We start from the raw sequence: 22341 nt of genomic DNA, 5'->3' as shown, positions 1-22341 counted from the left end.
CTCTTGGTGCTGTCCTCACAAAAGTGAGTAAGCTCTCATGAGATCTGGTTGTTTAAAATTGTGTGGCACCTCCTTCTCTCATGTGAAATGTTTGCTCCTGCTTCACCTTCTGCCATGAGTGAAAGTTTCCTGAGGCTTCCCCAGAAGCAGATGCTGGTGCCATGCCTCTTATACAGGTTGTAGAACTGTGAACCAATTAAACCTCTTTTTTATAAATTACTCAGTCTTGGGTATTTATTTATAGTAAGTCAAGAATGGACTAATACATCACTTTATAACTAAAATATTATGTACTAAAGTTCTAACAATATCTCAAAACGTAGCCAAGCTTAAAGCATATAATACACATATTTTAAGAGATATTGGCAGGTTATTTGAATTCAGGAACACAATTTGCATACTCTAGAAAGGATATGGCAGGGCGTGGTGGCTCACACCTGTAATCCCAGCACTTTGGAAGGCCAAGGCACATGGATCACCTGAGGTCAGGAGTTCGAGACCAGCCTGGCCAACATGGTGAAACCCTGTCTCTACTAAAAATATAAAAAATTAGCTGGATATGGTGACATGCGCCTGCAATCCCAGCTACTCAGGAGACTGAGGCAGGAGAATCACTTGAACCTGGGAGGCGGAGGTTGCAGTGAGCTGAGATTATGCACCATTGCATTCCAGCCTGGGCAAAAAGACTGAAACTCTGAAAAAGAAAGGGAAGAGGAGGGGAGGGGAGGGGAGGGCAGGGCAGGGCAGGGCAGGGCAGGGCAGGGAAGGTGAGAGAGAGAAAGAGAGGGAGAGAAAGAAGAAAGAAGAAAAGAAAGAAAGAAAGAAAGAAAGAAAGAAAGAGAGAAAGAGAGAAAGTAGAAAGAAAGAGAGAAAGAGAGAAAGTAGAAAGAAAGAGAGAAAGAGAGAAAGAAGAAAGAAGAAAGAGAGAAAAAAAGAAAAAGAAAGAAAGAAAGAAAAAAAGACAGAGAGAGAAAGAGAAAGAGAGAAAGGATACTCAGAAGGTTATACATTGGAACTCCTTGTAATACCAGAGGATATAGCATTTTAAGTGATTTATTTGCAAACAATTTGTTAACATGTAAAATATCACTGAACATTATCTAATATAATTATTTTCCAAAGAAAATACTCATAGGAAGTGATTTCCACTTCCAAATATCATGGAGTGGCTTATAGTAGATCAAAAAAATAATAAAATAGACTTTTTTTAAAAACCTGAAATAAATTTATTTATTTTATAATATATATGTAGTAGATAATCATTTTTCCAAAGTTAATAGATTTCAAACTGGATGTTGACCCTTGCTTCATCAACAAAATAATAATAAGCTGTAGCTAAAAGCAATTCGGAAAACCTTGACAATATGCAAAGACACAAGATGAAGGCATAGGAGAGCTTCTGAAACAGTCAAAACTTAGGAGCAAACTTGTGGAGAAAAGGGAGCTTACCATGGCAATCCCAATTTTTTAAATATTTATTTTCCCTTTATGGCATCTGCCATAGAGCAAGAAGATGGAAAGGCAGATGAAGGCCAGCTGCTAATAGGTAGAGAAGTTTTAGGCAATCTCAAGAGACTAACAAGTAAAAAATTGGAGTTTTGTGCTATCAAAAAAGATAGAAATTTGAGGGACCCAGAATCCAAAGAAAAAGAATCAAGATTTGTACCACTCCACTCTTCAAGGAAGATACTAATTAAGCTGCATTGAACAACAGACTAAGAGGCATTCAGGAAAAAAAAAATATATATATATGTATATATATAAAGCAGGACAGAATACTGGCATTCTCATGATCCTGTGAGAACTCTTAACTAGGATATCTAGAAAGCTATACCCTTGGAAAGAGGAATACTAAGACTTACAAAGGCAGAAAATCATCTGCAGTCAGCTCAATTAATAATTAGATTGATACGTCCCATTCTTTTGCTCCCTGTCAGAGAAGGGAATGAATCTTCTCTGGAATGAGATAACAGATTGGTTCTTACAACCAAACAAAATGTCTATGGTTCAATGAAAAAAAAAAAAGACAGTACAGTCTTGTTGAAGAAGGAGTCTCAAAAGAACAAGCAGACAATAGAAACAAACCCATAGGTGACACAAATGTTGGAGATAACAGACACATAATTTAAGATAAATTAATCAATAGCTTCAAGAAATGAAAGATGACAGAGAAATTTACCATACAAATGAAACCTAAACAAAATCAAATAAAAAATATGAATCTAAAAATATAGTCACTTAAACTCATATGTTAAAAGATAAGCTTAACAGTAGTTTGGAAAGAGCTAAAATAGGGATTACAACACTGGAAGATAGGTCAGTAGAAAATATTGAGACTGATGTAGAGTAAAATGAATGGAAAGTACAGAAAAAAGCATAAGCCATATGTGGGTCATGATAAAAAGGTCTAACATATATGTAACTTGAGTGCTGGAAAGAGAGCAGAGGGAGAATGTAGCAAATGCAATATCGCAGAGACTTTTACCAAGAATTTCTCAATGCTGAAGAAAAACTGCAAGCACGAATTCAGAATATCCTGTGTACCTGAAGTAGAATAAATATAAAGAAAACTATACAAAGAAAATCACAATGAGGTACTTCTGCATAAAACTAGCAAAATGTATGGACAAGGAGAAAAATCTTAAGAGTGCCCAGAGGGTGAAAATATCATTTCTTTCAAAGAAGTGGAAGAGACAATAGAAACCAGGAGGTAATGCCATACCTTTAAAATGCTTAATGGGGAAAAAAACCCTACTAAAGTAGAATTTTAGACTCAGATAATATGTCCTCCAAAAATGAAAGAAGAATATAAAAACTAAGATTAATCATTAGCAGTAGACACAAAATAAAGAAAATAGTAAAGTATTTCTTTGAGCAAAATGAAAAAGAACTCAGAAGTAAACAGAAAAATGCAGCGAGAAGTGAAGATCAATGGAAATGGTAAATATGCATGTATATCTGAAAATACGTAACACCTACAGAAAGAAATAAAGTACTTTGTGGTTTAAAATACAGCTAGAATGGGTCAGGCACAGTAGCTCATGCCTGTAATCCCAGCACTTTGGGAGGCCGAGGCAGGTGGATCACCTGAGGTCAGGAGTTTGAGAGCAGCCTGCCCAACATGGCAAAACCCCATCTCTACCAAAAATACAAAAATTAGCAGGGTGTGGTGGCTTGCGCCTGTAGTCCCAGTGACTTGGGAGGCTGAGGCAGGAGAATTGCTTGAACCCAGGAGGCAGAGGTTGCAGGGAGCTGAGATCACGCCACTGCACTCCAGCCTGGGTGACAGAACAAGATTCTGTCTCAAAAAAATAAATAAATAAAAATAAACAAATACAGCTAGAATGAAAATGCATGACAATATGAATACAAAAATCAAGAAATGGGTAAATAAGATAAAGTGTTTTATGAGTTTTGTATTTTCTGGAAATTAGTAACAGTGCAAACTTAAGATAGATGCTCTGGGCTTGGCATGGCGGCATGTGCCTGTAGCTCCAGCTACTTGGGAGACTGAAGTTGGAGGATCACTTGAGACCAAAAATTTGATACCAGCCTGGGCAACATAGCAAGATCCCATTTCTAAAAAAAAATTAGCTGGGCATGGTGGCTGGAAACTGTAACACCAGCTACTCTGGAGGCTAAGGTGGGAGGATCACTTGAGCCCAAGAGTCTGAACCCGAGAGTATGATCATGCCACTGTGCTTCAGCCTGGCTGACAGAGACATTGTCTCAAGAAAAACAAGCAAACAAAAACAAAAACATACACACAAAAATAAAATAGATTATCTTAAATGAGTATGAGTTGCAATCTCTTGGGAAATCAATAAAAATCTGTGAAGTATAATCACTAAACTAGCCAAATATGAGAGTGGATTCATGGAAATATTTAATTAGTGCAAAATAAGGAAACAACAGAAACAGAATAAGTTAATGCGATAGAAAATTAATTGTAGTATAGTAAATATAAATTCAAATGTATCAGCAGTTACATTAAATATAAATGGACTAAATACAACATTGCAAAAACAAAGATGTGAGATTATTTTTAAAAGCTCTTCTTTATGCTATTAAAACACACACACACAAGCACATATGCCCTTAAATACCACAGAGCGGATGAAAGTAAAGGATGGAAAAACAACTCAAAAACATGAATCAAAATAAAACTAATGTTGCTACAATGATATCAAACAAGGTAAACATTCAGGCAACCTAATTTTATTAGAGACAAAGAGCATATTTTAATGATAAAAGGGTTATACCTGAGAAAAATACAGCAGTTTAAAATCTATACACCTACCTATCTAATGACATTGCTTCAAACATATGAAACAAAAGAAACTGACAGAAATGGAAAGAAAATGCACAAATCAACAATCATAGTGGAAAATTTTAACATATTTCTCTAAGAAATGATAAAAATGGACAAAATATCAGTAAGGAAACAGATGATTTTAGCAAGAAAATAAACACTCATGATGTAACTGACTTATTTAGAACATTGTGTTTAAAGGTGATAGGTATTCTTTCAAGTGCGTGTGGAATGTATGCTAAAACAGATCATGTTTTATTTAATGTTGTTATAGGTTCAACACATTTCTGAGAATTAAAATCATAGTGCATTCTCTGATCTTACTGCTGTTGATTAGAAACTGAATTTTTTAAATAGAAAATCCACAGATGTTTGAAAATTAATCAATGCACTTCTAGAAACAGAATAAAATTTCCTAATTATATATAGATATTAATAGATATCTACATAGAACTCATAATTAGTATCATACATAAACACAGAAACTTTTCTCCACGAGGTTGGAAAAAGACAAAGATGTCCATTAATGCCTCTTCAGTTCAATATCTAGCGAGAGTTAAGCAAGAAAAATAACTGGAAGATATAAGGATTAGAAAAAAAAAGAAAAAAACGACATTATTGGCAGATGATGTAACTCTATATGTATAAAATTCAAAGGCTTCTACAGTAAACCAATTCATATTTATAAATAAATTTAGCAAGAGAACTGAAGGAATAGTCAATATTTAAAAATCAATTGTACTTTTAAATACCACTAACAGACAATTAGAAAATGAAATTATAAAAATATACATACAATTTGCAACAGCATCCAAAGAAAGCAAATACCAAAAGAAAAAAATCTAATAAAATATGCATAAGATCTGCACAGGTAAAACCAAAAAAACATTACTGAGAGAAATTAAAAACTATAAAAACTACAAATGAAAGGATTTACCATGTTTCTGAACAGAATACAATGTTGAAAAGATAGCATTTCTTTCAAAAATGATATATAGATTCAATCAAAATTCTAGCAGATATTTTTAAATATGGAAATCCACAAGATAATTTTAAAATCCATATGGAAATGTAAAGGGATAAGAATAACCAAGATCATCTTGAAGAAGAACAAATTCAACAGAGATACAACCCTGGAAATCAAGACTTAATAAAATATGTAGTAATTAAGACAGTGTATACACAGAGGAAGGAGACAGTGTACACAAGGAGAACCTAAAGACAAATCTGCACAAATATGTAGTCTCTTGCTTTATGACAAAAGTGAAACTGCACTGGAATATTGAAAGAATTTTCTTCTCTATAAATACTGCTGAGCAAATTGGTTATACATAAAGAAAAAATATATAAAGGACCTTACCTTTCAGCATACACAAAAATCAATTCAGGTGCTTTGTAGACATAAAAATGAATGGTAAAAATACATTTCCAAAAAATAAGAATATATTGTTATGCTCTTGGATAAATAAAGCTATTTTTAACAGTACACAAAATGCACTAACCGTTAAGGAAGACCACATTAAAATTAGGAGATTATATTTATCCAAAGACATCATTAAGAAAGTCAAAAAAAGGCAAACCATAGACTGGAAAGAGATGTTTGCAAGGCACATGTTTCAAAAGAACACATATCCAGAATATACCAACTACTACACCACCAGAAGAAAAAAAGACAACTCAAAAAAGAAATGAGCAACAGAGTTGATCAGATATTTCACAAAAGGTAATATCCATGGCCAATAAATGTAGGTAAAGCGGTCAAATTTTATTAGTTGTCAAAGGGGTGCAAATTAAAATTACAGTGAGATATCACTATATATCCACCAAAATGGACAAAATTGAAGAGAATGACACCACCAAACCCTGGTGAGGATAGAGCAACATCAGACATTGCTGGTACAAGCATTAAAAAGTACAACCACTTCAGAAAATTATTTGATCAAATCTACCACAGTTGAACAAACATACACCTTATTACACAGCATTTCCACTCCTAGGTATATATTCAACAGAAATGTGTACTTGTGTGCCCAAATCACATACAAGAAGATTAACAGCAGCCAACAATTAAAGACAACCCATGTCTATCAAAAGTCGGAATTAATGAATTTTAGTATATTTATGTGATGAAATATTCTACAGCAATGAAAATAAATGAACTGCAATTACACAACACAATATAGGTACAACAAGGCGCATATGATACGTTACTACTAATATAAAGTTCAGCAACATAAAACTAATTGAAAGATAAAAGAATCAAGACAACAATTTCTTTTGGAGGGGGTAATGACAAAATGTGAGAAAGGGGAGGTTCTTATGTGCTAATAATGTTCTATTTCTTGAACTTACTGAGTATTACACAGATATGTTCCCTTTTTAAAAGTATTTAATAATATGTACACTTTCATTTGTGCATTTTTAATGTCTTATTTCTTTCTTTCTTTCTCTTTCTTTCTTTCTTTCTTTCTTTCTTTCTTTCTTTCTTTCTTTCTTTCTTTCTTTCTTTCTTCCTTTCTCTTTTTTTTTTGAGACAGAATCTTGCTCTGTCACCCAGGCTGGAGTGCAATGGCATGATCTCGGCTCACTGCAACCTCCACTTTCTGGATTCAAGTGTTTCTCCTGCCTCAGCCTCCCGAGTGGCTAGGACTACAGGCACGCACCACCATGCCCAACTAATTTTTGTTTTTCAGTAGAGATGGGGTTTCACTATGTTGGCCAGGATGGTCTTGATCTCTTGACCTCGTGATTCACATGCCTCAGCTTCCCAAAGTGTTGGGATTACAGGTGTGAGCTACTGCGCCCAGGCTTTAATGTTTTATTTCAACAAAAAATTTACTTAACACGAAAAAAACTGCAGGGCTGATGAAAATAATAGTTCAGAAGAAAAGTTTTAGCTTCATCTTTTCCTCTCTTCACTGATCTGCTATACCAGTAAAGACATTGTCCCATAATTTTAAGTTCTATATTGGCTTCAGGGAGACTTTAGTTTTCAATTTTACTTACGGTAAAGAGAGGTTAAGGACATCAGTTCATATATACCACCACAATAATAACTTCAAGTGAAAGCCACTATAAACCACAGTAGAACGCTTCCATGTGTTAATTTTTATATGGTTGTATTTTTTCCCCTTAAATCTCTAAGTTATTTTATTGAGAACAGTCATGTGTCATCTAGTGACAGACATACAGTCAGAGAACTGCATCATTAGGCAATTTCACTGTTATGGGGACATCACAGTGTGCACTCACAGAAACCTAGATGGTATGGCCTATGACTCACCTGGGCTATATGCCATAGAGTGTTGCTCCTAAGCTACAAACCTGTACAGCATGTTACTGTACTGAATATCATAGGCAACCGTAACACAGTAGTAGGTATGTGTGTATCTAAACGTAGGAAAGGTACAGTAAACATCTGATACTATAATCTTTTGGGACCACTGTTGCATATGTGGTCCATCATTGGCTGAAATGTCTTTATGTGATGCATAACTGTAATTGTCTTTTATTGTGTTGTTTCCACATGCTTATGAAGTGAATAGAGAAAGATATTGTCCATCTCACAAAGCAAGACAGAATGAACCAAAACCACCACCAAAACTGATTTGGATTTTTACTCAAAAAAGGGTGATTGACTGATTCTGCACTTGTTTTATGGCCTTACCAACTCAAACACATAATTTCTGCTTTGACCTAATCTACTAAACACAGACTCATCTAGTCATGCTCAGAGACTAGTTTCTAGCATCTCCTTCAGTGAAGAATTCCATGAATATTTGTTTGAAACACAAAATGCTTTGGACAGCTGTCCACATTTCTCTCCAGAGCTGTTTTTCAGGACTCCTTCATTTCTCCTAGTTACATCAAGAGGAAAGCCCGAATGACGTGCTAATCAGCATTCAGCACCTTACACACTTACATCCATAGCTTTACTCTCTCTCACTAGGAAAGTAACTAATTTTTTTTTCTAAAGAGAGAAGATATGACCTGCCTCCTGATGCAGAATTCTTATAGCTACATCAGTGAGAAAGAGAAGTGAACTACTTGTTCTTAAGGAACTGAAGATTGTTACATTCCTACTGGACTGCCATGCAATGTGTGCAAAACTAGTAACAATTATTCAAAAATATAGGGATATTCTGATGATAGTAACTTCATCCTCCCCAGAACAGAAGAGCTGGGGCATTTCTGAAATGATTAATGGGACAAATTTGCCTTATCTCAAGAGATTGATGTATTCTCTCTGATTATGCTACAGTAGACTAAGAATTGACTTCTCTAAAGGGTAGTTGGTTCTAGGAGTGATCCAAATCTATGATTCTATCTTATAAAATTCTACAGGCTTTCTTTAAAAGGCTTATAATTCCTTGACTTCAATAAGGGGAATTCTCATTTTCTAGCATATCTATGAACCACATCATTAATACAATCATCTATTTCTCCCCAATTTTAGGCACCAAAACTGGGGAGGGAATAGAGAAACATGGTGCTCTATTAAATCTAAATCTAAATTAAATCACATTTCCATTAAGGAAATGAGATTCAGTTCAATGTAATGGCTGTCATGAAATCTAGGCTGGGAAGTGGAATCAAACTTACTTTTCCTAATTTTAAGTCCAATGTGTTCATCCTAGTATTTTCTAAATTGTATGATATTAACAAGAATATCAGTTGTGAGACAGGAATTACAAATGAGATCATGCAAGCTCAGAGCTTGAAAACTTTGACCACTTGGTCTTCTTGGTTTGTTTTACTTCTATACATCCCTACAATCCATGCTGCATATCCCCTAAGAAAATCTCCTTAGGACTAATGTTACTGATATTCTAAGAAAAGCATAATCTTCTGCTGTACTTTCAGAATTGAGTCCAAATTTCACATCTGAAGATCATGGTGAACTAACTTCTCTCATTCTCTTATCTTTGCCTATCATGGTGGTCCATCTAGTTTTGGCTCTATGAACTATTTTACTCAACTGGAGGAGATATTTACACATACACACACACACACACACACACATGCTTGCACCTTTCTGGGATATGACTAGTTGATTAAAGGAAAATATTCAAAGATATTAGATGCGTTTAATTAGGATTCCACATGCGCCTATTATTTTAAGATGAGAAATAAAATGCTCTCTGAGAAGCCTTATCTAAAATTTGAATGGAATTTCCAAGTCATTCTGTTCTTGGTTATTATGCTAGTTCAATGTTGTGGAAGTCGTTACAAATTCTGTTTTGCCACTATAAAGAAGGATGAGACCTCGAAATGAATGAATAAGTCTTCCAGATTTTAAGTTCTTAGACCTTCAACTTTTACTCACAAAATCTATTACTGTAAATAATAAACATGAACAATCAAACAGCACTATTGTCTTTCATCCCAGAATTTATTTCAAGCATATCATTGATAATAGAAATAGCTTTATATACTCAAAATACTTTTTGAAGGAATCTCATAACCAACCTGAAGAAGGAATGAATTATTTATCAGTATCTTGCCCCTGAAATTTTAAAAATGACCTTTGAAAACTATTTCCAAGTCAACAAAGACATATGAGAAATAACTAGGGGTAAATTGATTTTTTTCACCCAAATTCTTTTTACAGTTAAAATAGCTTCTCACTCACCTACATATCAGGGTTTTCCTCATGCTGTGGATCTTGAATATTGATTTTCATATAAAAATTTTTTAAAAATGATGTTCTGAATTATAAGAAATATAAACTCTTTAGGTATTTGAAATTGAAAAGAGTTGAGAAGAGTTGCTTTTAGAAAGAGCAAAGAGGACAAGTGAAAAATTTAAAAATGGAATGAATGGAATTTAAAAATGCAAATGAGTGAATCATATTTTTCAGAGAAGCCAGATGTCCACTTACTTCCATGTTACAAATCAGTCTAAAGGCTTATTTGTAGGGAAAGGTTTACACAATAAAAACAAAATGATGTATTTAGAAAAACAGTCTATTGATCCATCTGGTTTCAATGTCTATATAAGAAAGAAGGAAAAAGATGGCATTTTGGTTAACGTTACCTCAATTATCAAGACTAGAGTTACTGAATCTTCCTTCAAGAAGATCATGAATAGACACTACTTTTTTTGCAAAATTTCTTTGTGTGTGCTTCAGAAACATTTTCTGTAAAGAAGGACCACAGCGTTTATAAAGGATTGTATTTCCAAAAAGGTTTAAGAACCACTGCTTCTCTAGCCCAAATATCTACATTATGAGATCGCATTGTTTGCACCTTTTTTAAGGTAGATACTACCTGAAGACACAAGTATGGTGTTTTTTAAGAAGTCAAACATCCTGCAAGTAAAACTTTTTTTTTGTAATTGTTCAATTTGATGAGTTCAATTAATACCCTTTGGAAATGGGAAAAGGAGTAGAAATGACAAAGTACTTAACTACAAATTATTGTTATAATCATTTATCCTTATAAATGATCATACAAAAAGCCACATACACCAGGCAAAAATAAATCTTAAAATCATTATGATACTTTAAAATAGTTTTACAATAATATGGCTAAGGGCTTTGATATTTGCATTAACAAATACTCAAATCAGTTAACTATATTTGTTCCAGTCCAGCCAAATAAATAAATACATAAATAAGCAGAATAGAAATATTTACTGCTAACTATGCAAACATCACATCAAGTAACTGAATTACAGAATTCAACAGTATCATATCACTTGAAAATTTGTGAATGGGAGCATCATAAGAGAAAAAAGAAAGTATGCATCCCCACGGTTCTTCAAACAATTCAAAGTTGGCCAAAATGTATACTACAGATTCTATTACTTATATTTTTTTATTTGAATGCTCTGTTAGAAAGTTCTACTTCAAGTTTCTTAATGTATTATCATTATCATTATTTCACTATTCTATTTTTTAAAACGTTTACATAGCAGAGAAGAAATGGAGAATTATCAATTACTGAGAAAATGTGGGTTGAAGACAGCCAACACTTATTAGTAAGGCTCCTTCACACCCACACCCATATAATCCACCAGGGACTGTTATCTCATCAAAATTAAGTATATTTTCCAGCTCATTTGACGAGATTTAGTTCAACTTTTTGCTTTATATGAATAGACTTTGTCTAACTAAATAAAAATTTTAAATAAGGGGGCTAGATAATGATCCTTGCCTAATATAGTATTTCTAAAATTCTTCTTTTTTTGAGTTGAGATATTAGAACAGTCCTTTTTTGCCATCTGTACTTATATACAATTTATTAGAATCAAGAAAACATAATAAACTTAATTAATGACCAGTCTGGGTAGTGTTTCATTTCTAAAGCTTCAGAATAGTTATGGAAGCTAAGTAAAAGAAGAAATCCACTTTTTACTTAATTAGTAACTAGGGCAGTCATTTCGTACAGGAAACATGAGCTCAGTAAATGCTTCTCTCAATGGGGTGATAATATATATTCATACTGTATACAAGAAACAGTGATCTTGTTGGTAAGGATATAATCTTATTTGGTCAGGAAATAAACTCGAAGTCTTATTTGAACCTATTATTTTCTGAAATCACCAAACCATGTAATATGACTTGGGCTTATAATAGGGTATCATCTAAATCCTTGCTTCCCACAGTGGGTCTGCGGAGAGCAGCATAAGCATCACCTTTGAGTTGTTTGAAATGCAAATACTCCCACCCACCTGAGGCCTACTGAATCAGCATCTTCAATATAACAAGACTGGGGAGATTTGTATAGATTAAATATCAGAAGCACTCACACTCGTCTAGGTAAGTGATTCCACAAGTGTGATTCTCAACCAACAGCATCAGCATCATCTATGGGTCTGTAAAAAATGAAAATTAATCAGTTCTACCCCAGGCCTACTGCTCTAACAAGTTCTTCAGGTAGTTCTTAAACACATTCTGGTTTGAGAATCACTGACCTAGATCATTAAATTCTAATATTGTTTCAAATATTTTCTGTGTACCAAGCTCTCCTGCTACCTGCTTCTTTTTCACACCTGCTAGAGAAATAATCCTTCTAACACATTGTATAATGGGAAAAAAAATGTTTGAGTATTTAACTGTTCTTGGAAAGCCCTAGAATTACTCAACTATTTAAAATAATTTGAGTATAGGTTTCTCTGCTTGGGCTTATTAATATTCCATTATCTTTCCTGTTATCTCAGAAAAATCTCATAATAATTTACATATATTTACTTTACTTTTTCATACACATACACACGGAGATATATTATTTTTTAAATGGAGGTTTTGAATGAGTGGAAAGTAGTCATGATATTAACCATACACCTACATTTAGTAGTTATTGTTTTCCCCCTCTCTTCCTATGTAATGTAAAAGAGACAAGAAAGCAAGCCAATACCAAAACAAAATGATAGAAGCAGAGCTTTACGATAATGTATATTTTTGAAGCCATGGAAAGTGTTAAAGCCAAAGACCTTCTAAAAAACATTAATTAACTTTGAGCCTTCCTGTGGCAATCTTCAGTCTACTGACAAGAGTTAGAAGTGGTCCCATCTTTACTGTCAATCTAGTTCAGCGATCATCTCCTATATAGAATCTTCTAGCCTCTCTGAGGCAAGTTAGGAGCAACTCCTCCAACTTCCCATGAAAATGTTGGCACATTTTTGTCATAGCGCTGGCTGTGTTGTGTTGTTGCCTTTGTTTTATATCCTCATTCACCAGATGATGAGTATTGTGAAGTTTTGAAACTATATCTTAGTCGTTTCTGAATTACTGATAGACAGGATAGACATGCCCTTTAGTCAATACTCAGTATTATTTTTGAGTGAACAAATGAGCAAATGAATGAAACCATCATAGTAAATATAATATATCCTCTTGGAGAATAAGAGCTCAAATAACAATGAAAAAAAATCAGGTATCAGCAATAATCTTGCATCACTTGTTATGTCAACAGTGTTAGAATATTGTTTGTCTTGTATCCATGTAGGCACTTTTGACAACAATAGCTGTGACACAGAATCATCCAATACTAGTATCCCAAAAGACCTGAAATATAATCAAATGGATGCTATGAATTTCTGCTAATGAAGCAATACAAAGCCCTAATTAAATGACTTGCTCAAATTTGTATTGCATGTTATTGAAAAAACAGAGAAATAACCTATTTGTTTTCCCATTGCCCAACATTGCCACTTAAAAGATCGTGAAATAACGTAACTTACCAATTATGTGCCTTTCACATTTAAATAACTATGAACATTATGATGTATTTCATCTGATGTTTTATATCTGTAAATAAAACATTATACTGCTCCGTCATTACTATCCTGCTCCATCTTATCATTTGGAACAGACTTGTTCCTTCTCTGTTTTAGGGTATCTTTGAGAAATGTCAAGGCCCCATTTCACTTTATAAAGCCCCTTCCTCCCTCAGTACCCATGAATAAAACTCCTTAGTGTTAAAGAAGTTGTGTACACACGCCAGGAAGGGAACAGACAACTTAACACTGCCTGGGAGGAGGATTTCCTTTCCATGCTTTGGTCTCAGGCAAGCTTTTATAACGTTGGATGACCTTTTGCTCCAGAATACTCAGCCTATTGTACAGTGGCTTCCTTTTCTTGGATACAGAATGAAGAGATCAGGCTTCAAATCTTTGAGGTGGAGCATCAGAAATTTACCATATGAAAAATCCGGAAGATCTCTGGAGCCAGAGAATCAACATCGTTAACAGTGCCATGTCTTACCCAACAATTACCTCCTTCCACATTTTAGCTTTCCAAACGTATTTTAGTTGCAGAAGCCTAGTCAAGTGTCATGTTTGAAGAAACGCAGATAAATAGGAAAACAAGAAAAAGAGAAATGTGGTCACAGTGAAGAAAATAATGAATACAAACTCATCCTTAGGCATATAATCAGTCATTAATTTGATTATATACTTATTCTTTTTGCTTCTTAGACTTTCTTAGTGATAATGTTTACATAAATCTTTTGTACAGGTGATAAAATTAGTTCAAGAAACAGTATCCCCGGGACTGAAAAAAATATTTCAGGTTAAATATATTCAAAGTGTTTCTCATTGAGACAAAGGCAATGCAGTGTGTGTGTGTGTGTGTGTGTGTGTTTGTGTGTGTTTGTGCCTAAAAACCTTGTGCTAGAAACTAAAAACATGATTTTGAGATATTGAAAGGCAAACCACATTATTTCTGTAAGTCTTTCTCCAGCTACACATACTGCAAAATGATTGCATAGATGTAATATCAAAGTCATAATAATTTCTTAACCACGTGGAAGGAGATATTTTTAAAATGAATATTGAAAGATGCCCTAAACTTCAGTGACAGCAAACATTGATTTATAGCAAATTCCTCAGCAAAACAAGTCTGAAACAAACAGATTAATTTGAGAACTTAATTGGTTCAAATATCTAATTCTTTCAGATCATGGAAAATATAATTTCTAAAATAAGAGATCTAGAGTATATGAACTTATAAGTCTTTAACTCCACAAAATGTGTTAATGAGTATTCAGCTTCTTACCTAAAATGAAACAATGACACTGGAATATGAGAGGAAAACAAGTATCTGTAATATTGTGAATGACATCTTCCCTGCAAAATCAGGATTTTTTGGGGGGGTGGGGATTTAAATACTGGTACTCATTTATTTTTGCTGATACAAAAATACTGTTAGCCATACCTATGTTCAATTAGAAGGAAAAATGAAAAGGTTTAATAGCTGGCTAAAAACTCTATGTGCTAAATTCAGTTCAGGCTTAATTTGTGAACAGAAATCTTTTAATGCATATTTGGTTAAGGATATATGATCTAGTCACCAATGGTGAATGGCTTGGGATATAAGGAGGAGCATAAACCAGCTGTGAATTTTTAAACTAAAACATAGAAAATTAAATGTATTTTCATCTATTATTTTATGATAATATTATAATCTCTTTTAACAACAGCACATGCTATTTTATTATTTTTTAAATTCTCAATCCCCTCCTCCAAAAAAATTAGATGTCAGAAGTTCTCACACAGTCAAAACCCTCCAACATGAAATTTATAATCAAGGACTCAGCCCGGAAACACATCTAAATTCTGTTCAAATAAAATACCTCCTCCCTTAAATGTTCTCACATATCAAATCACCGTATTCATCCCTATGTATTATTCGTACCATAAAAAAACACCCATGTGCTTTAGAAAAAAGCTTTTACTCTTACAAAATTATTGAGATGTCTATCTGAAAAATCAATGGCAGGTTTGGTGACATAATTACTCTAATTCTCAAAAGCCAGGCATTCATAAATGTGGAGCTATGTCTTTTTCTGGTGGTAAAGTTCAGGATTTACTAATTGGTACAATCAGAGAGCACTGGTTTCAAGGCTGCTGCAGCAGTATACTTACCTAAATTGAAGTGCAAGCTAAATCCATAGTGAGAAGCACTCACTTACTCATAAAAACTGATAAATTATACTGCCGAGTAATCAGTTTGCATAGGCAGTTGTTCATAGACGTGTCTCTGCTCCATCAATGCACTAAAAAGCCATGTAGGGTCTCACTTCTTCACCCTCCAAAGGACAAGTCACAAAACAAATCACAGAGAAGGGAGTCAGAAAATACAGAAGCCCTGTCTTCAACCCACATACCATTTATAACAGTGAAATTAGAATTATATCAGTAAAATGGAAGAGAACTGAAATAAAGACTTTTCATTTGAGAGTAAAGAAATATAGAGACATAACGAAAATAAAGGCTGAAAGCCAGTGTTAGTATTCCGACTTCAAAGTTCATGAAGTAGTCTGTAAATAGCATGCACTTTTTAACAGGCACATTCTATAGCTTTCAAAAATACTACTATATAGAGGGTATGTTGCATTTATTTAGTTATTGCTTACAGCAGAATAGACATCTGCCGTTTATTTATTTTGCTACCTATAACCAGGAGCCTATGGTAGCCCCACCCCCACTGTATGTGTATTATTAAGAATTTTGTAAGGATACCATTTCTGTATTTACATATATACAACTTGAGGTGCACGGAAAAAGCAAGTAATCAGGAACTTCAATTTGGTGTCTTAAGAATCGTCTTGTATTCTTATTATCCTGCGATTGTGCTCAGAGCTAGAGAATTTTAAATGAAAAAAAAAAAAAAACACCTAATACTAGCAATCACCATTTTTCCTGTAATCAAGTCCATACTTCTTTTCATATTCTTTCACTGGATTGCTTTTCTCTGTTTATTGTTGTTGCTAAACAAGGTGAGAGTTTAGGCGACATTTTTCAATGATGACTTCTTTTGCAATAACAAAATTCTTAAATGTAGTCTCCATTTTCCTCCTGCTATGTGCTATCAAATTCATCTTTGTATGGGAGGCACAAACTAAAATGAGTAAATTGCCTTTAGTAGGTAGTACTCTTTTCCTGACACTAGGAAGTAAATTGTCAAAGAGTTACACAGGGTTTTAGCCGCATGATTCCCATTGACTTCAATGGGAGTTGCAAGGAAAACACCCCATGTGAAGCTTAGAAAAGTAGGGGTTAGTTTTCTTTATGGTCTCCACTGTATTTTGTACTCTCTAGCTTTGAACACTCTCTCTTCACTCACCTTCTGTTCTCCCCTTTCTTTGTAGCTTATCCCTCAAATAATATAAATCTTAGGCCTTTTCACTTAACCATCCATGTGCATAGCTAGTCAACACACTCTATCCCAGCACCACTTCCACGGTGTCACAATTAAACACCTCATTATCCCACCTGCTGCCCCTCAGCCATTCACCGTTGTCCAGTTTATGTGGGGAAAACATTTTTGTGGAATATTGTTACAATATTAGCTTGAAATTTTTTGAAATATTACTGGATTTCAAATAATATCAAAATTGCTTAAGTTATATTCTTTCTTCCTTCTTAAAAATGCCTATTAATATTACTACTCTCATTATTATTTAACTTTTAAGTACTTTTAGGATTTCCTGAAAGTTTGCATAGAGCACAACTAAATAAGCTTCTTGGAAATACACCAGGCATGGCCAGGCAGTTAATATAGCGACTAAAGCAGCAGTTAGCTAAAGTGCTTCATAAGACAACTAGCGAACAACATAATAGATACCATGATGTTAGCTCCTGGCAGAATGGGTACAAGATTCCATCATGTCTGGGGAATGAAGGACACCCTTGTCTGTGTAATGGAGAGAGCAATACCACAATTGGCTGATGTCACTCTTATATAATACATTGTAACACACACACACACACACACATACACACACACCCCTATGGGATTGTTCTAATTCTCCAGCAAGTTTTGATTGTGGAGAAAGCCAAACTAGGGTAGCTTTGAGCTAGATTTTTATGAGTGTTTGCTTCTGTATAGAATGCACAAAAGGCCCAATCTTCGTGCCTACCACTTTTTTCATTACTGTGGCATTAATTACAAAGTAAGATGCCAAGTAATTGGCAAGGGGAACACTACTTGCTTATTTATCAGATACCTTTATCCTATGCTCCTGGCTTCTTTCCTTTACTGCACTTTTATAATAGATTACCAGGATAGCAATGTAAAGAGTAAAAGATCTTTCCTTTGCAAATTTTTAACTCAACTTACCTTGTATTCTTTGTCTTACTTCAAATCAGACCAATAAGAAAGGATTTGCACCCAGTAACATATTATTAATCAAACACCGTATACAATCACATAAAGTCTAAAACAAAGCAAAGAGTACAGTCTGCCTAAAGCAAATGGTTTAATACCACCAAAAATCTTCCCAGTTCATTCTGCACCTATGGATTTATTATTCCTATGAAACAGTGTGGAAGTGTGCCATAAAATACCAGACACATCAAGCAAACATCCTGAAATTCTCTCAACAGTCAGGGTACCTAAAAAAACACAAGGACATATTTTTCTCAATTTTTCACCTCATTTTCCCAGTTATTATCAATTACTTCTATTCTATCTCTATGTTGATCATGACAAAAGATATGTTTTTCATAAAATAATACATTTGGACATAATAACGAGAACCTTGGTTCCCATCTTCCCGTTGCCGAATAGCACGTCTCGTGCTGTACAGGCGCAGTTGGCTGTCCAAGGACCCTGATGCCAAATTGCGGAGGATATTCTTGTCGCAGTGACAAATTGCTTGCTGGTGGGCTGTGCAGAGTGTTATTCTGGCAGCATCGGAGTTGTCTACGTGTCTGTCACTTGGTTAGGCTGCTTCAATGCTAGGTGATTCCACCCCACTCCCCACCCCCTTTTCTTTTCTCAACGCATTTTTCAGACTTACCTTTGCTTCTCAGTGAATGGGGACTTTAACATTCACTTGACAATGAGCTTATAAAAATGCCTCCCAAGTTCTCCGTACAGGTATCTGTAGGGTGAGAGAAGGATTTTTTCACAGTGCCATACTTGTTTTCCATACAAACCTACAGGCTGCCATTATAGCCACCCACATTCCGGTTGGCAACGCACTTATGCAGTGAGCGCATTAATGAATCCAGACAAAACTGCACAGCATTCCTGACACACAGGAAAATCATGCATTTTCATGATATTTCAGGGTAATTTAATTCTTTAGTGTGTAAAATATTGATGGTCAATATTATTTGATAACATTTCAGCAAAGAGATTATTCTGCTTTTGATCTGACACTTATTTTTTAAGCTAAAAAGATTTCTTCTACAAGTTCCTTATATCAAGTATGTTCGTCCAGAGAGGATCTGCTAGAATAAAAAAAGCAGAAATGTAAACGAGTAGTCAACATTCTGTAAACAAATTAGCTTGTAAACATACTGTAGACAATCCCACAGTGTCTGTTGACTACCTATGAAGGTATATAATTTAATGCCTTCAGATAATTTGTGGGTAAAGTCTAGCCAGCTGACCTTTTGAGATAAATAATAAATAACACTCCTATTTCATTACTGAGTTTATAATTAAGTATTAATGTAAAGGCATTTTTAAAACTATAACTACAGGAGATACAGTATTTTAAAATTGTTTTGTGAAACTGAAAAGGATAATTGTAATGAACATAAAAGATGTAGGAGGCCTTTTTTAATTCTATGGAATGACAGTAGATTTTCTCCATAAAACACATCCTGCAGCAGTGGTGTGTTATTTAAGATTCGAGGATGTATAAAAGAATCTAATGGATTTTTTTCACAAAAGATAATATACAATGGAATAATTCTTAAAGGAAATGAACAGGCTTTTAATCTTGTGGGAAAAAAATGTTTGTTTTTGCTTCTCTCATATATAAATGTATTTGTTGGTTTTATTGTTCAAACTGTAGCCCTGAATTAAGTAGATTGTAAAGTTCTCTTAAATACTTCAGATTTGTTTTCAAAGAAATATTTGTAATTTTTATACATATATACATACATATATGTCTATATACACCCCAAAGATTTCACTTACACTAATTAGAAGAAATAATAAGAAAGCCCTAAGTAGTGGAACTTGGAGAGAGTCTAAAAGATATTTTAACAGTTCCATTTGCAGGATGCATAGGTAAAGTTTTCAGCCCAACATGATGTTTAAATTAGTTTGTTTTCATCGTAACTACTGACAGGACTTAAGTTAGCTTTTTAAACTGCATGGGTATTTCCAAACTAAACTTATTAAATTATCTTTTCCCAACCTTTTTTTTGTGTTTTGTGTTTCCTCTAAAACCTGGCAGCACCAATTTTCTAGCTTTCATCACTTAAGAGCATCTAATGTGAGGCTATTGATCCTAAAATTGCTAGGGTTTTCTAAGAAGGCTCCTTGTTGGTGCTGCACTGTTGTCACTGAAGTGGTTAAAGCTTTGTTTGTTTGTTTTGTTCTGAATGGCTCTTAATGGATTAAGCTTTAGGCTTTCACCAAAGCAGTAACTGATTGTTAAAAGTAGCAAGGAATAAACTAACCACAGGGTATGTGTGTGTGTGTGTGTATGTGGGTGTGCACATGAGTGTTTGTGTATGTGTGCATGCGTGTGTGTGTGTGTGCGCACGCATGCACTGGCAGAGCAAAGTAAATTATAATCTTTAAGTTCTGAAACTAAGCTAGTATAAATATATGTTAAATAAAATATTTCTTACTATATATCTTTAACATATCTATCCTCTGCAAATTGCCAGAATTATGTTAATCAATCCTGACAACGGATTAACTCTATTTAATCAAGAATAATTGAATTAAACTGTATAATAACCCACAGCTATTGAAATGGATAACATTAAATTTAGTTGCAAGATCACATTTATCTATGAAATTAACATGCCATTGTGTTTTCATACTAAAACTGTTTTTCATAATTTTACCAATAATATTCAAAATGGTGATTTCAAGTTATATAAACCTTTAAAGCTCTCACTACAACATTAAGGAATATATATGCACTTGTCTTCGTAATATTATGCTGTGGTTCTGGACTCATATAATTAGGTTTTGGCTTAAGTGTGATATTAAGTAGAAGATTAATGACTTGACGAGTAAAGAAACACCCTTATCTGCAGAAACAGATGGAAATGCATGAATTTATATGACTATTTAACACAGTGCCAGCTCCTCTATAAGAGGAGGACTTTATTCAAGGTCTCAGTACCAATCCATGGTGACTCCAAGAGCTAAATACTCAAATTAAAAAAAAAATGTTATTCCATTACACAACTCTCTTAATGGGTGTGATGGACAAAACACTAGACAGTTTTAAAGTCACCCCTCCTGTTGTCCAGGAATGGCATACACTGCCATTCTTGAGTATCCCTAAGCACTAGTAATGGATGACTACTACCTCTGGCACAGAATGGCTAACTGCTCTTAGATTTGCTGGAGAGTAGTTGCATTTCTTTTATTCCAATGAGAAAGTTACGCAAGTCAAGAAGAAATGGATTAAAATAAAAATGGCCACTGCTTCAGCTTTATATAACCTGATTTCTTAGCCAAAAACCACAAGGTGACAGTCCGTTGGTAAATTTTCAACATGGATGATCCAAAGAGATGCAGCACAGCATTTAGGCCCCTCTGAATGCCATATTGGAAATGTATTTAGGGAGTACAGTTGTCCCTCAGTATCCACCAGGGACTGGTTCCAGAACCCCTGCCTTTATCAAAATCTGTGGATGCTCAAGTTTCTTATACAGAATCACGCGGTGTTTGCATATAACCTATGGATATCCTCCTGTACACTTTAAATCATGTCTAGATTATTTATAATACCTAATGCAATGCAAATGCTATACAAATCATTGTTATACTGTATTCTTTGTATTATTATAGTTGTGTTGTTATTTCTTATTGTGTTTTTCCCTGAATATTTTCCTTCTGAGGTTGGTTGCATCCTCGGATGCTGAATCCATGGATACAGAGAGCAAATTGTACATCTTGTTAAAATTAAGTTACTTTAAACATGTTCTCACTCATAGGTGGGAATTGAACAATGAGAACTCATGGACACAGGAAGGGGAACATCACGCTCCGGGGACTGTTGTGGGGTGGGGGGAGGGGGGAGGGACAGCATTAGGAGATACACCTAATGCTAAATGACGAGTTAATGGGTGCAGGAAATCAACATGGCACATGGATACATATGTAACAAACCTGCACATTGTGCACATGTACCCTAAAACCCTAAAGTATAATAATAAAAAAAAAAATAAATAAATAAATTTTAAAAAAAAAAACATGGGAATTAAAATGAATATTGTGCCATTGTGTTTTGATCCTAAAACCACTTTTCATAATTTTACCAGTAATATTCAAAATGGTGATTCCAAGTTATATAAACCTTTAAAGCTCTCACCAGAACATTAAGGAATATATATGCATTTGTCTTCATAATATTATGCTGCAGTTCTGGACTCATACAATTAGGTTTTCACTTAAGGTGATATTAAGTAGAAGATTAATGACATGGATATTGTGTTTCATACTTGCACATGTAAGTGCAAATGAACAGCTTGTTTTATGTCTTAGGGTATTAGCTCAATTCACTAAATTTTATAAATAAAAGAATAGCAAAAAGTTCTCTTCCTCATAAATCTTGCACACAAAAGATGTGAAGCCTTGGAGGAACTTTCTAATT

The 22341-nt window shown here is 34.3% G+C and overlaps 1 long non-coding RNA gene across 1 annotated transcript; it reads right to left on the bottom strand.

Annotated features, from left to right (window-relative positions):
- Positions 1–10929: 10929 nt before the first annotated feature.
- On the bottom strand, positions 10930–18705 carry LOC129489264 (uncharacterized). The gene is made up of 3 exons (XR_008659940.2): positions 18562–18705; positions 15683–15846; positions 10930–14078 (listed from the first exon to the last, which is right to left on the bottom strand). It is a non-coding gene; the product is annotated as an uncharacterized lncRNA (long non-coding RNA).
- Positions 18706–22341: the final 3636 nt, after the last annotated feature.

Source organism: Symphalangus syndactylus, chromosome 9 (assembly GCF_028878055.3).
Source record: "Symphalangus syndactylus isolate Jambi chromosome 9, NHGRI_mSymSyn1-v2.1_pri, whole genome shotgun sequence".
NCBI lineage: Eukaryota > Metazoa > Chordata > Mammalia > Primates > Hylobatidae > Symphalangus > Symphalangus syndactylus.
Note: the sequence above shows the minus strand (reverse complement) of the source record. Positions and strands in the feature narration are given on the sequence as shown.